The following is a 16,114-nucleotide window of genomic DNA, read 5'->3' on the forward strand; positions in this document are numbered from 1 at the left end:
TGGAAGCAGCCAAAAGTGGTTACATATTAATGTGAGAGCAAAATTGTAATGCAGATGTGAAGGTCTTTTCAAAGAACAATCAATAGAAATGAGGTAACTGAATGAAAATCACAGGCTTAAGCTGTCAATTTATCGGTAGATTTCCTTTGGTAATAATCAAATTTAAAGTTGTGACCTTCAGTGGAAATAGATGTTCTGACAAGCTCTTCAAAATTGAGAGTTAAAATCTGAGACCCTAAAAAAGTCTATTATTCCTCCTCTGTGTATTTTAAAACAAACACATATACAAACTAAAAAAATACTAAATAATCCAGTTACGTGACTTGGATATTATGTGTAGTTTTGACCTGATTAATTAAAGGGCCAAAAATAGTTATTGAGATAGGGAAAAACACAAATCACATTTTAGATTTGTTTTGATATGGATTAATAATATAATTTTCTTGGACTTTCAACCCAGTACAATATCATCTTTAACTTTTACTAAGAAAATATTTGCTTTTCTATTATTGAGTCAAACTACTTCAATTTACTGTACATATCTTATCTCACGTTATTTATAGAGCATCCTTGGAGGAGTTTCTCTAATTAAATTAAAATAAATTTGCTTGGGGGCATAGGCTTTTTCTTCTTCCCGAAAGCACTGTATTTACTGAAATATTTCAAATATCTAATGCGACTCTGATCTGTGTGGTGAAATATAGGATTATATTTCTCCCACACAAATATTTTTCTAATCTAAGATACTCAGATCACAGTTCTAACATTCTAAAGATTTGGCAAGAACAATTCAATATCTGCAAACTATGATTAATTAAATGTCCACATTATTATGTTTCGCACGTTTTAAACTCTTTTTGTTGAGGTGTTAGAGACAAGGCTATGAAAAAAATATTGCTAATGGGATTCTTAGTAGATGGCAAATCAGATCTATGTGCCAGTTCTCCTGGCTCAGGAAGCAGCACCACCTGATGGTGCCCTCTTTCTTGATTCCACGGCCCAACTGAGAAATAAGTGGAGATAAAAAAAGCTATGTCATAAAATTAGCCATGAATTATGCAGTCAATAGTGTTAAGCATTACATTATAGAAAATGTTATTATGATTAAGACTCAGTTAAACATTAGAAATTTTGAGATCTAAATGTGGTCTTATTACTCAACATGCTATTCTGATATTTTTGAAGGTAAGGACAAAAACAGTAAGAATTTAGTGGAAAATAAAGACAGCAACATTTTGAAGATGATAATATTAATATAATATTTCTTGTAAAAGAGGCTTTCACGTGACAAGCCTGGAATATCATCCTAAGGAAAATTCTGTAAAATATAATGAAATGTAATTGTAAGTTAAATTCTTTAAAAGTTTGATGGCTAAAACTATAATACAAAATAATAATATACATATAAAACATACCCATGATTATATTTAAAAACTACAAGTGATATATAGATAGATTCTGATATGAATTTCTAGGTTTCTGTCCTTTTATATAAATTATTTAAAACACTAACACAGGAGCAGCACATATATGGAATTTCTTCAGGTTGGGTCTTCCGTGTTCTGCTCATTGACTTCTATGAGTCCTGAATTATTGTGTATGCTCTTCATGAAGATAGAGCCATACTGGTCTGGTTTATTGTTGAGTCCCCAGGTCTAATATAAAACATAGAATACAGAACTCACTTAGTAAATATGGTTGAGTAAACAATCCATATTTGGAAATGGCTGCCACCTTTTACATAAAGGGTAGAGCCATAATTAAATCCATAATTTCTAAAAATTTATTAAGTAACATAGTTTTGGTATTTGATATTCCTAAGAAATTATATCCGGTAATCCTTCTTTAAATGATTTTTAGTTTAATTCTTTGGAGTCTGAGAGCAAACATATTCTTTTAAATTATTTTATGTGTGTATTGTTGCTCATAATGTGGCCTTTTTGAGGGAGTGTTTCATAAGAACTTGAGAAGAATGTGAATCCTGCTGTTGTTGGGTAGTATGTAGATGTTGATTTTACCCAGTTGATTGTTGGTGTTTTGTTCAACTATGTCATCACTTATTTTCTACTTGCTGGATTTGCCCATTTTCCATTTTTGATAGTGGGGTGTCAAAGTCCCCAACTGTCACAGTGGATTCATTTCTTTCTTCTCACAGTTTTGTTAGTTTTTGCCTCACATAGTTTGATGCTTTTTTTCATTGTCTACATATTAAGGATGGTTATGTCTTTTTAGATAATTGATTCCTTTCTCATTATATTATGCCTTTTTTATCCACAATAATTTTGCTTGCTTTGAAGTTTACACTATTCAGAATAATATAGCTACTCCTACTTTCTTTTGATACGTGTTTGTATGGTTTATTTTTCTCCACTGATTTACTTTCAATATATATGTGCCTTTATATTTAAAGTGAGGTTCATTTGTAGACAACTTATAGTTGAGTATTATTTTCAGATCTATTCTGACAATCTCTGTCTTTTAATAGGTACATTTAGGAAATTGAAAATAATCAGTTCCAACTGACTATTGATACAGTTAGATTAATAACTATCATATGTGTTTACTCATTTTTTATTTGCTGCACTTGTTCTTTGTTCCATTTTTTTCTTTGACTCTTTTTCTGTCTTTCTTGACTTTAATTGAACATTTTATATGATTTAATTTTTTTCCTTTCTTAGCATATCAATTATACTTATTTAAATACTTTTTTAAATGGTTGTTTTAGAGTTTGCAATATACATTTCCAATGAATCAAAGTCCACTTTGAAATAACACTGTATCCCTTCTTAGGTAGTGCATGTGCCTAATAATAACCTAATAATCCTAATTCCTTTACACTGTCCTTTGTATCATTGCTATCATTCATTTTATTTATAAATAAATATATGTAACCCACAGTCTTTGGATACTCCACTCCATTTTACTCAGCCTGTGTTCTCTTTCTTTCTAGTTTCCAAGGTTTCTGTTGCTAATTCTCAAGCTCATAGATTTTGTCTTCAGCCATGTTGAGTCTACTGATAAGTTCATCAACAACATTCTTCATTTCTACTACAGTATTTTTTTTTTATCTCTATCACTTCTTTTTGGTGTTCAGATTTCCATCTCTCTTCTGACATTTCTTATCTGGTTTTGTATGCTGTCTACTTTATCCATTATAGCACTTGGCATATCAATCATAGTTGTTTTAGATTCCTGGTGTTATAATCCCAGCATTTCTATCATGTCTGGTTCTGATTCTGGCTCTGTATCTTCAAATTGTCATGTTTTGCCTTTCAATGTGCCTCGTAATTTTTTCTTGATTGTGAGACATGATGTACTGGGTAAGAGGAAATGCTATAAGTAGGCTCTTAGTACTGTGACAGTAAAATGTCGGGGGAATGGAAGCATTTCACAATCCTATAGTCTCAGTCTTGTAGTGAGCCTGAGCCTCAGAACTATGAACTTCACACGTGTTTCCCCATTTTGTTTTGTTTTTTTCATCTTTCTCAGCAAGGGCAGGATAGCTAGAGTGGGCTGGAGTTGGGTCTTTCCCTTCCTCCAGATCAATTAGACTCTGATAATACCCCAACAGGTTAGGATGAGGTAGACTAGTTTCTCCTGAGAGCAGGCCTTTCTAAGAACAGAGTGTTTTGGCGTACTTCAGTATCGCTCATTTTTCCCTCCCCCTGCCGGTAGCACCAGGAGATTTTTCTCCAATATTTACTCTGGAAACCTGGTTGATCTCCTAGAGGTAAATCTCACACTGTTGTGGGAGACCCTCATATGACTGGATTCATTTAGAGTTTTTAACTGCCAGACTTATCCACACTAAGCCCCCAACAATGGATCAATTACAGTACATATTTTGCTAACCCACCATGGCACTGGTCCCCATGGCGGTTTCTGCCCCAGTAAGCCATTCTTCCCTCTATTCACTTGTCTATCACTTCCATCTTGAGGGCAGCAATTTGCCCTGTGTCCTCACTGCTCTTAGGCAACCAAAAAGTGTTTTTAATTTTTCGGTCTGTTTGGTTTTTACTTGTTGTTAGGTTGGAGTGGCAATATCTAAGCCCCTTATATACAGAACTGGAAAGTGGAAGTTCTTTGCAAACGTATTTGTTGTTGCTTTTTACTGACTGACCTGAGCATGCTGGGTCCTATTTTTCTGCACATTGATGCAGCAATGGAGAATTTTGTTGTTGTTGTTGTTTTGTTTGCTTTAATAAAAATAAATAACTTCCTGAATGAAGTCTGAGTAGAAAATTGATATTCAGTAAAAACATGTATTCTGTGATATTATAAGACTTTCTTTTGCTCATTTAAGTCTTTTTTTGTTTTGTTTTTGCTTCTGATTTTCAGGATGAAAATGGTTTCTGTGGCTTTGTACTGAACAACTGATGCATTAACTCACACCAGCAGTGGGTGTCTTGTGCAGAATAAAAGGTTACCTCTCCAGAAAGGGATTCTTACAGTAACCAATTTTTCATGTCGTGGCTTCACTGACCAATTCATTCTCTAGCAGAACTATAGTGCTGGTCACAGAGCAGCAGTCCACATTACAACCTTTTGGTCACTTTGAAATACTCTTATCTGCTTCAGATAAATTAGTTTGGGTTCTATTTGGAGGGAAAAAATGGAGTTTATGGAATCTCAAGCTCATTCCCATTTTGTCATTCCATGATAAATCATGTTGGTTACAAAGCCAATTGTCCTTTAGGGGCAAATATAAAATTGCTCTACAAATGTATCAGAGCCATACATCTATTGCTCCTGGTAAATGTTTGCTTTTTAAACTCAGTCTCAATGTAGATACATTTCAGATATGTAAAACAACTTGGATGCTGGTGATAGCTAAAAATAAAAAAATACTGTCCTTTATTCCTTTAATTATAGACGTTAAGTGGTATTACTAGAGAATGAAAAAAAAAACCTTCATATTGTTTTGTAAACTCAAAAAACCCTCTTATTGTTTTGTAAACCCAGGCCCAAGTCTCAGTCATCATATATGTAAGTGGACTGGATATTTTAACTGAAGTCTTTTGTTTATCCTAAAACTTATTTGAAAAAGAATGAGACTATTTACTGACAACCACTTTACCGAATCAAACATAAAAAGCTCTCAGGTTTTGATTCTCTTTAGCTAAATAAGAATACAGATTAGTAACTTATATGGCTCAGGTTATATGGTATGTTTATTGTGCTATAAAATGCTATAATTGGAGTTAAAGGTATATAATTCTATAAACAAAAATAGGAATGTTTTTACCTATGCCAGTTTTCTGACATCTAGGTAGGCTTTGCCCATGTTTGGTAATGAAAGAGATCTATATTTGTAGCCCGTCTCCAATACATTAGCTGTAAGAATCATAGCATGTTCTGTGAAAATTAACTAAGATAAAATACTTGAAATTGCAGAGCATACTGCTTTTATATTGTAGTTTTAAAAATTGTAGGTTTATTTTGTTTTGTTTTGCAATTATTCAATTCACTGTCTTTCACCTTAGCCACAATGAGATCAGCAAGAGAGTGCTAAGATACCATGTTTTCTATTTTCACTGTGGAGGACCTTTGGCTATGAATAATACTTGTGAAATATAAAGAACAGTACCCACTTTCAATAAAGCTATAATCTCATCATGACACAAATAAATGTCTGTATGCCCAATGACACAGGAAATAATCAGCATGAGAATTAAGAGAAGCAAATGAACCACTGTGGGCCACAAGAGTAAAATAATTATAATAGCTAATATTGAAGACTATCTATTATGTCACCTAAAACAAAGACCCAAAGAAATGGATCTGAAGTATTAATAGTCATTTTACGACAGTGGAAATCAAGGTTTAGAAATGGTGTCTTGGCTGAATATGGTGGTTTACGCCTGTAATATCAGCCCTTTGGGAGGTCGAGGTGGGAGGACTGCCTGATGCCAGGAGTTTGAAACTAGCCTCGTCAACATATCAAGACCCCCGTCTCCACAAAAGGGGAAAAAAATTAGCTGGGTGTGGCAGCATGCATCTGTACTTCCAGCTACTCAGGAAGCTGAAGCAAAAGGATTGCTTGAGCCTGGGAGTTTGAGGCTGCAGTGAACCACCATCACGCCACTGTACCCCAGCCTGGGTGACAGAGCAATATGGTATCTGGAAAAAAGAAAAGAAACAAAAGAAAGGAAAAGAAGAGGAGAGGAGAAGAGAGGAGAGTAGAGGAGAGGGGAGGAGAGGAGAGGAGAGGAGAAAAGCCATCTTGTCTATAGTCACTGAGTGGTACAGCAAGATTTGGAATGTAGGAAGTCTGACACAAGAGTTTGTGCTTAATAATCACAAAATAAAATTTTCTTTTGGTTAAATATTTTTAGGCAACAAAGGAGGCATCAAGTTAATCTATATAAACCACAGAGCCAGAGCAAAGCAAAAGGTACCGACTCATTCAAAATGTGGTACTGTGGGAGCAGCCAAAGTCTTGTCCTATTATAGGGGAGGGTTTAGATTGAAATATTCAAAATGGGAAATGTAGAAATGAAAGAAGAAACCTTTGAATTCACATAATAGATAAATTAATTCAAGCTTCATCTAAAAATATGCATGCAAACATATACCTTTTCAAAAATTATGACCACAAGTTTGCAGAATTATTTTGCAATTCTAATTCTTTAACATCTTTCTTTGCTTCAAAATTAGCTGGGAACTTCCAGAATCAACTGTCATTGATGGAATGTTATAACAGTAGTGCTATGGCTTACTGCATAGGGTACCTCAATTCAGTGAAAACTGGCCCACTATACTGATAACTCATTATCATTATGGTTACTCTGAGGCAAAGCAATGTAATAAATTTCTACTTGAACCTGCGGAAAAAAATTTAGTACAATTTAGGAATGTGCTATTTATTTTGAAAGTTTGTTTTTCATTGCTATATTACATAAGATTTGTACTAATAATTTTAAATTCATATTCTAAAAGTACCATTTCCAGATATATTAGCTATAGTTTTTTGTTGTTGTTGGAAAGATGAGACCTGTTTGAGTCAGGAAGGAAAGCTTTTTCATATTACTATTAATATCTTAACATCATACAGCACAGAAGGCTGTGTCCATGTAAATAGTATAGATGTAAAAAGTTCATAGAGATTTTCAAAGAAATAATAACTTTGAATAAGACTCTAGCTGTCCCCCAGATTAATATTAGCTCATGTAATCCGAACATATTCCATTAACTCTATGGTGATTTCATTTTCATGAGCTATTCTTATATTGACTTTAATGTATACCATCAATGATGAAATTCAGTCATCCATGCACTCAGTTAATCTGTTGTGCAGGCAAAACAAACAAACAAGAAAACAAACAAACAAAAATTATTCTCTTTCTCTCTTTGGAGACTAGCTGCATGCATTAATAAACGCTAGGAAACTTAAACATACATTCAAAGGGAAACAAAAATCTATTTGAATAAGGCCGCATCCTATGACAGTTTCTTTCTCTCTAGATATATTTTTCTATATATCTACATATATATTTCTCTCTGTGTATATATGTATGTATGTGTATATATATAGAGAGAGAGAGAGCAAGAGAGAGAGGGAGAAAAGAGAGAAAGGACTTTCAGAGGATACAGTCTTATCTAAATAATTGTTCTCTCTTTTTTGAATATATGCTTATCAAGCACCCTGGTGCTTTATTAATGCCTACAGTTTTATTCTGTCATATACTCTTCACTTTTAAATGATAAATTGATGAAATTCAATAAAGCTTCCTTAGAGTTCTTTTATTCAGCACCTGTTATTTTTGGCACTCACGAAGAATTTTGTATTTAGTATAAATTATCAAACCAAATTACATAAACACATCTGCTCATCTAAGATACTTCATAAACAATAAAAGATGGTTACAATAGGCTGGCTAATTTCTCAACAACATTAATTGTGAAAATTCTCTGTTTTTAGAGTACAAAGGCAAGATTATACTTTTCAGTAGGTAAGAAGTTGAAAGTATTTGCACAACACCTTTACTCTGTTTCACTCTTTTAACAGCAGCGTATTAGATTATAACTGTTTGATTCTGAAGGCAAAAGCAAAATATGAAAATCTAATTACACATAAAAGCAAAGATAAGATGGGAAGAGACTTTGAAAGACCAAATTAGTCATTTTATTTATAACTAGAACATATTTGTGCTTATAATACCTGATGATATGCATACTTTTATAAAAAGATAGTGATTATACGAGATCTTGAGTTTGTTTTCCTTCCTGTAAGGAGCTTTCTCTCATTGGCTTTATGTTATTTTCATTAATGAAGGAAGACTTCATTGATGTCCCTCAGAAAAACTTTCTTCAAAATCAACCACTGGAAACTTGAAATCTATCTAATCAAAATATTCCACTTTAGGAGCAATACCCACTCATTTTATTACTATAAGCTTCATGGTTTCAGAGGAATAGCATTTAATATTCTCTTTGAATCTGATTTTTCAAAATCAATTAATGCTTAATTCTAATTTCAGTTCTTCTGGGCCATTGATTCTTTTCCTCATTAGGTTCTTTTAATCACTTGACTTCCTCAAAAAGCTACAGTTCAAGTTTCTAACAGAAAATTTTATTATGAAAAAAATTAAATAAATATAAATGTAACTACCTAAATATGCCTTCACTATTAAATTTTTCCCCTGCATTTGTATAGTGTAAAGAACTGTATACCGGACAAAACAAAATATTACCAATTCTTTTTGCGTGTATCTCTTCAACCTTCAAGAGCAACTTTAGTGCAATCTGGGACTTTATAAAAATAGTAAATAGTAAATACAACGTTAATTGTGACCAAGTCCTGTCATAAGGAGGACTTTTATTCAAGGTATTGAGACAGACTAAAAATATCACTTTATACACTGTCAAATACATGAATACCTATTTTCTTAAATGGTGATAGTCCTTCACTTAATTTGGATTATGTGCATGTGTGTAAATTTTGTTGTCATCTCTATGGAAGGTATACTCATCCTTTTTATTTTGCTTAATGTCTCAAAAATATATCTTCATAAATGTTTCCATTTTGAGAACATTGTTTTACAAGGTCATTTCTAGAACTAATCTCCATATTCTGTCAAATCAATTCAACAGTCTGTAAGATCCATAAACTACCAGAGATTTAAAGGCAAATAATTATTGATCAGGCTTAGGGAGACTGACAAAGTCAGTGGTGATTGACTTAAAACACTCATTTAGTCATTGATTTATTCTTTCAACAGCTTGAACACCTTCTATGAACGTAGCAAATGGCTGAGATGTTTGCATGGTCTTATGAAGTCTATTATCTCATGTTATGACATTAAGAATCTGGAGCAGCAAAAATAACGTATCTCTTCTCATCATTCTTTTCTGTCCCCTTGCCTGCCTCACACAAACACATTTTTTCTTATTTTATTAGTTCATAAAAAGAGATGAAAATTTACTTGATGAGAAATTATTCCTTTAATTGATGAATGTCATTGTGAATCATTACTTCTTTTTTCATAGCTCATTGCTGGTATACCTATTAAAATTACTTTCATATGTCTTTATTTTCTTATCAATTTTATCACAAATTAATTTATATTCATCCTCTTCTACCAATCGTCACAAAAGTTCCCAGAAAGCGAGGTATTTTTCAAATCTAAAAAACTTTCCCTACATAGCACCACACAACGGTCTCAGATGGAATGGAAGTTTGTCAAAGAAGAGCCAAGAGCTTAATAAGAATAAATAATATTCAAATTATCAAGTCATCTGGAGAGCACTTTCTTTCTAAGACATGTTTCTATAGATCTATTTTCAAGAACAAAGATAACTCTTGCTTTTTCTAAGTCATTTATCTACCTTACTGCCATTTAATGTCTGTTCTCTAAAAAGCTCATGGCCAAATGTTTTTCCATATATATATGGAAAAGAATATATATATATATGAAAATATATTTTTATATATATTTATATATATTTATATATATTTTATATATATTTTATATATATTTATATATTTTATAAATATTTATATATTTTATAAATATATTTATATATTTATATATTTTATATATATTTATATATTTTATAAATATATTTATATATTTATATATTTTATAAATATATTTATATATTTATATATTTTATATATATTTATATATTTATATATTATATATATTTATATATTTATATATTATATATATTTATATATTATATATTTATATATTTATATATTATATATATTTATATATTTATATATTTATATTTTTTATATATTTATATATATTTATATATGTATATACATATGTTTATATATATTTATATACATATATTTCTATATATTTATATATTTATATATATTTATATTTTTTATATATTTATATATTTATATATATGTATATACATATATTTATATATATGTATATACATATATTTATATATATTTATATATATTTATATATATTTATATATGTATATACATATATTTATATATATGTATATACATATATTTATATATATTTATATATATTTATATATATTTATATATGTATATACATATATTTATATATATGTATATACATATATTTATATATATTTTTATATATTTATATATATTTATATATATTTATATACATATATTTATATATATTTATATACATATATATTTATATATGTATATACATATATTTATATATACATATATTTATGTATTTATATATGTATATACATATATTTATATATACATATATTTATATATATTTATATATGTATATACATATATTTATATATACATATATTTATATATATTTGTATATTTATATACATATATATTTATATATACATATATTTATATATATACATATATTTATATATATTTATATACATATATATTTATATACATATATTTTTATATATTTTTATATATAGTTATATATTTATATATATTTATATATATTTATATATATTTATACATATATTTATATATATTTTTATATATTTATACATATTTTTATATATATTTATATATTTATATATTTTTATATATTTTTATATATATTTATATATATTTATATATATTTATATATATTTATACATATTTATATATATTTATAGATATTTATATATATTTATAGATATTTATATATATTTATATATTTTTATATATATTTATATATATTTATATATATTTATATATATTTATACATATTTATATATATTTATATATATTTATATATATATTTATATATATTTATATATATTTTTATATATTTATATATATATTTATATATTTATATATATTTATACATATTTATATATTTATATATATTTATATATATTTATATATATTCATGTATATTCATATATATTCATATATATTTATGTATATTTATATATATTTACATATATTTATGTATATTTATATATTTATGTATATTTATATATTTATATATATTTATACACACACACGCACACATATACATATATATTGCTCATAGAATTCTGAAGAGAACAGGAAGGCACTGCTGGAAGGAAATACACTCTTGATGGAGAATAGTGTGTTACCATTCTGTATATAATGTGTTACCAACTGTATATGAAATTCAAACAGGAAGCACAACCTCAACCAAAAGAACAGGCCTTCAATTTTGGAAGTTCCAGCATAGGAAAACTACTGTGAGATGTATTCTTGAGACATCATGCAGCTTCCGCACTCCTGATATTATATCAAAGTACCTAATTTTGTCAAGCAACTTTAAGATAGTTTGATTCGGTCTTACAAAAATTCTTTCACATAATCCTAGAGCAACACTGTAAGAAGGGTATTACCTCAAGTTTCCAGAAGAGGAAGGTAGCATCAAAGAGACTAAGAAATTACCTCAGGCCACACAGTGAGTAAGTGGAGGACTGATATTGGAACATAAATTTATTTGATTCAAAATCTGTGTTTTTCCACTGATATATATGTTTACTAGATTCAGACAATTACTAAAAATGAGTTAGGTGTTATTACAGAAATAAAGATGAGTCAGCTGGTGTTTTCACGTCTATTATTATTACTTAATGTTATTATTTATTATAGAACATATGTACTGTAAAACTATTTTCCTAAAATTTTGACATATATTTATCCAAAAGCAAGCAAACATTTCAGACTATAACTGTACTCCATAGTGGTTCTTAACCTTCAGTATGAACCGGAGTCAGAAGAACTTAAAAAATCTAGATGCCCAAGATCAAATGAAACATTGTGATTTAATTAATGTGAATTGAGAGGTTGATATAAAAACTAATGTGAATGACATATATATGAATATATATATATGCACATGTACATATATATTTCCCAGGATTGAGAATCACAGAACCACCATATTTGTAATGCAAATGTGCACAGTATATGATGCAGAAAGAGCCCTTTAATAATGATTTTTGATGTGCCCTATTTCTAGAGTAGATTTTTGAAAATATCGATTTTTTGATTATCTGTGAACATCATAAGTATGAACAGTATATGGTGAGTCTCCCTTTTTTAGTAAAGCACAGACGGAATAGGTTAGGGTATTCTACAACAGCAAACAGCCCCAACATCTGAGCAGCTGAACATAATGGTTCATTTATCATAGGTGGTAAATCCATGGTGATTCCTACTACCTATTCAGGACCTCAAAACAAGATGGAATTATGCTAATTGCTTCTATCTTGTGATCTCCTTGATTACTGTGATGAGGTAAGAAATTACACAAAGAGCTCATCTCCACTATTTGTCAGAATATGTGTGTGCCAATCATAGCCTATTGATTTGAAATATTCACAAGTCATCACGTAACTACAGGTAGGTTAGGTAATGCAGTAAAAAACATGGAATATGAGATTGACATGACAGTACTATCTCTGCCACAATAACTGAACTAAAGGGACACTTTCATTTACATTTAATTAGAGAGATGATATAGATGACAGATAGAGATATAGACAGAGATATATAGATGATAGATAGATAAATGGAAGATAGAAAGGAGATAGATGGACATATGTTGAGGTGCTGAAAAGCTGTGAATAACAGTACAACTAACAGAATTCTGAAATGATGTCCCACAATAGCTGCACTGACCTGAAGGTCCAGGATTTTAGAAAATGTGGAATGGTTTGTTTTGTTTTGTCTTCCTGAATGAACTGCTATTTTTGTTCCTGTTTTCTTTCTTGAAAAATTATCCCTTGCTATTGATAGGATTTTATCTGTATTTTAGGGTGAAATTAAAGCAACCAGCTTACTCTTTATAGCTCAACAAATACATGGTCTGTCAAATGGCAAAAATAGTGCAAGTCAACAAATGGTTATGAAACTCAGGTGATTTACTGAACAGTATTCCACTGTGATTGGTTGATGATGATAGAGATGAGTTAAAGTTGGATCTCCAATTAGTTCCCCTTAGATGAAAATAATAATCTTGCAATAAGGGATTACAAGGCATGAAACATTTATATACTTCCCATCCTGGTAATTGTGGGACATGCCTGTAAGTTATGGAAGCACATACTTCATTTAGATAATTTGTTTAGAGTAGCCAACTCTAGCTACTCTCTGGTATATACTTTCTAATGACTTTCTAAATTTAACCGAGAGTTAAATATGGAAAATATTTGGCTAGCAAAAAGAATCACTATTTTGAGCAACAAGCATAGGCATATTATTTTTTCAGTGTCAGATGCTCAAAATCAGTGTTTTATCAATTAGCAATTGGATTTTTCTGCTAATGTTAGATATATTTTAGGGAATGCTGTGTACTAGAGGTTTTCCTCTTTTGAAAAACCTTACCTTACATCCATTCCTTATTCTGTTATTATTTAGCTTTCTATTAAAAAAAAATTCTAATTTTCTATCCGATTGCTCAGTCTGATTCTCAATAAATTATTTCATCTGGATAGTTTTTGAGTTATACAAAGCTGAACCAGAAAGAGCTCCTCACTTCAATAGTTAACAATCAACTGATGAAGAAAGCCAACATGATTACTATAATGTAAAACATATGAACATCATGTATAGTAGTATGTAGGCTTAGAAAAAAAGTATTTGATAAAAGAAATGGTGGGATGGTGGCATTTAAGCTGAACTGTAAGGGTCAGGCAAAATGACTAGAGCAGTATCAATGTAAGTAATTGGATAGATATGGAGAGACGTATAAGGTGTTGGGAAGATTAAGTGATTCAACTTAAGTCAACAAAGTCTGCATGAGCAGGAAAGTATATGTTACAGCTTGATTAAGAAGTATATACTATTTTGTTTTTAAGGTTTAAGCTCATTCTATAAGCAAAGTTTCTTGAGCTATGGTTGATATGATTGTGTCAGTCTTTTAAGAAGTTAATAAAATATGGAAAAGATGTGTAACAAGAAAAACTTCTAAGAGGTTATTGAAGTGTCTTGTAATAAACGATGAGAGGTGAAACTAAATCAATACCATAAAAGAAAGGAGATGAATGCCAAATACATTTGTGGGTAGAAGCCCTTATCTATTTATCATGGAAGAGAGTGAGAAATTTAAAAAATAGGTTGTGGATTTAAGCATGGGTGATCGTGTGTTAAATCAGTGCCTTTATCAAAGACAAGATAATTTAAAATACAGACTATATTGTGTGGATGAATACAATGAATTCAACTTTATATATTTCAGAATACGGGTTTGGAAAAGAGAATTGCTTTAATTCAGCAGTCAGGACTTTCCTTACCCTGATTAGTCAAATTCAGTGAATCCTATTCCAGCAAGATACAGTGAAAATTCTGTACCTCTCTGAGGTCAGATTTGACTTAAACCAAAGGTCCTCAAATCTCTTATGTGCTGTATCTGATTTTCTTGTCCAAAACCTTATCTGAGTTTGACTAAATTGATCCCCAGCATGAGCATACTTCCCGATGTCTGACTGCTAGACTGTTTCTGAACAACATTTCCTTCTTGACCTCTACATTTTTCAAACTTCTTTATCTTTATCTGTACCATCACACCAGCTTGCTATTTATTACTTTTGTTAGTACCTCTTTCTTATATCTACTTCGATTCCCCTGGACCTGGATATCACTATTTTATTCTTAACACTGTCTTTGACCCAGACACAGGGCTTTCACCTCACTCTTAGATTATATAATACATAACAAAGAAACATCACGGTAGAAATTTAAGATAGAAACAGACCACCTTGAGAAGCCTATGAGGCCAATTCACTACCTTAGTAACTTTTTTATCTAATTGGAGGCCATAAATAACATCTTAGGATAGAATTGACCAAAAAAAAGGGCCTCATTTAGATGCCTGGTAAGCATGAGCATTTGAAAAAACTTAAGTTATTTAAAAGTATTTTAAATAACAATTTTAGTTCTCTTTCATACCCTAGTCAGACATTGAAAACAACTAGTATTAATTGGCAAGGGCATTTAAAAGCATCAATTTATACAATTCTTGTAAATCAGTATGTTCCAGGATACATAAACTCATGTATGAAAGTTGCAATGATCCTTACATGCTAATTCTGTAATTTATTTGAGGATAGGATGGCCACTTTTACTTTTTCAGTTCTGCTGTATGTATCTACTGCTCTAAAAACAATAAACACTAAATGATGGGTTTATAAGTGGGACTTATATCAATAAAATACATACATTATCTTAGCCTGAATTTCAGGCTATTTTTTCATGTGCTTACTTTTCTGATGAATCATAAAACAAACAGAATCATTTGAAATATAGCAATGCTCTCCGTAAAGCACATATAACTCCCAGAGGATGGGATTTATGTTTCTTTGAATGACAGTCAACGCTGTAAAAATTTAGTTAGAAGAATTGCAGGTCAGAGATCTTGGATGTGAGTGACATTGGCAACATAAAGAAATGATCAGGGAATAAGTTTTTTTGAACTTTGTCAGTCAATTTTTTTGAAGTCAGAAGTCTTATAAAGAAACATAAAGGAATAGTTTGTCAAATGCAGTTATATCCTAGAAAAATGGAAACAATATAAAATAATTAAAACAGAAAACAAAAGACATAAGCTGAGTGTGAGCTCACAATTAGTGATAAAAAGAATATTTTTCACCTTTTATTTCGATACGACTTTTGACTTACTGAAGAGTTGCAAAGATAGTACAGAGTTCCCATGTG

Source organism: Pongo pygmaeus, chromosome 15 (genome assembly GCF_028885625.2).
Source record: "Pongo pygmaeus isolate AG05252 chromosome 15, NHGRI_mPonPyg2-v2.0_pri, whole genome shotgun sequence".
Taxonomy (NCBI): domain Eukaryota; kingdom Metazoa; phylum Chordata; class Mammalia; order Primates; family Hominidae; genus Pongo; species Pongo pygmaeus.